The 1,000-nt window shown below is 40.1% G+C and overlaps 1 pseudogene; it reads right to left on the bottom strand.

The window, feature by feature from the left end:
* Nucleotides 1-209: 209 nt before the first annotated feature.
* Nucleotides 210-789, bottom strand: LOC147884982 (uncharacterized; annotated as a pseudogene).
* Nucleotides 790-1,000: the final 211 nt, after the last annotated feature.

Raw genomic sequence — 1,000 nt, forward strand, 5'->3', positions numbered from 1 at the left:
TAGATTATCATCTTCGAGTACTTTTAGCTCATCTCGCATTCCTAGAGCTTCATATGCAATGCGCGTGAGAACTGTTCCATTGCCATGGCATAACTCTTCGTCATTGCTGCTCTCTTAAGATCCTTGAGGATTTTATCTCCCCAATCACCTCTGATCATTCTATTTCTTCTGAAGGCAATGGTAAACACATAAGCCATATGTGCATCTGGCTATGTGTACCTGTGTGGCTTTAGAACATTAAAGTACTGTTGATGTATCTGTAGTGCCACTTTCACTTCTTAAACTTTTAAATCTGTGTACACACTGTCGTACTTGTCTGAGGAGAAGATGGAAGCTCTTTCCTTAGTTGTCAGCTTCATTGAACTTGTGTCATATCCTCCTTCATTGAGCTTTAAAGCTCTCACCACCAAATCTCCTGTTATATTGACCTCTTGTACCTGTTCAGCTCATGAGATCATAGGGCATCGACTTGACATGGACGCATTGCGAAAAAATCCTCAAAGCCTGTAGGCGATAGATATGCATGCATTCTGGAGAATTCTGAATTTGATGCATCGTTGAAGAAGCATATATTATAGTCTTCTCATGCCCTTTGTCATCTTCAAAGTTTGCTTTGATGGCATAAGCTTGTTTCACCGCTGCGAGCACTTCTTGGTCAATATAGCATTTTTATAGAATCTCCTTTCTGTATAAGGAGAATGGTGGGAGTGCGTGCTTCTTTGACGTGATTTCTTGCTTCCTCTTTTGGTAAGCGGTAGACCTCAAGCCTACTTGCAAAGTAGGGTCCATCTTGTCAAAACAAGTATGTTATCTTTGACGTTAGTCTTTGCTATTCAAACATCCCTGTTTTCGAAGGTTAGTTTCATACATATGCATGTTAGCAAATTAGTGAAGCCAAATTTGATTCTTTGTTGATTCCTGTGGTTGCATAAGCTACCCTGTATCTTGCTATCACTAACATGATCCTTCTTGACTCTAGCATACCTCTGTCATCCATTTA

This window comes from Dipteris shenzhenensis, chromosome 26, assembly GCF_047967505.1.
Source record: "Dipteris shenzhenensis isolate YYH24624 ecotype China chromosome 26, Dip_SZ_1.0, whole genome shotgun sequence".
Taxonomy (NCBI): Eukaryota; Viridiplantae; Streptophyta; class Polypodiopsida; order Gleicheniales; family Dipteridaceae; genus Dipteris; species Dipteris shenzhenensis.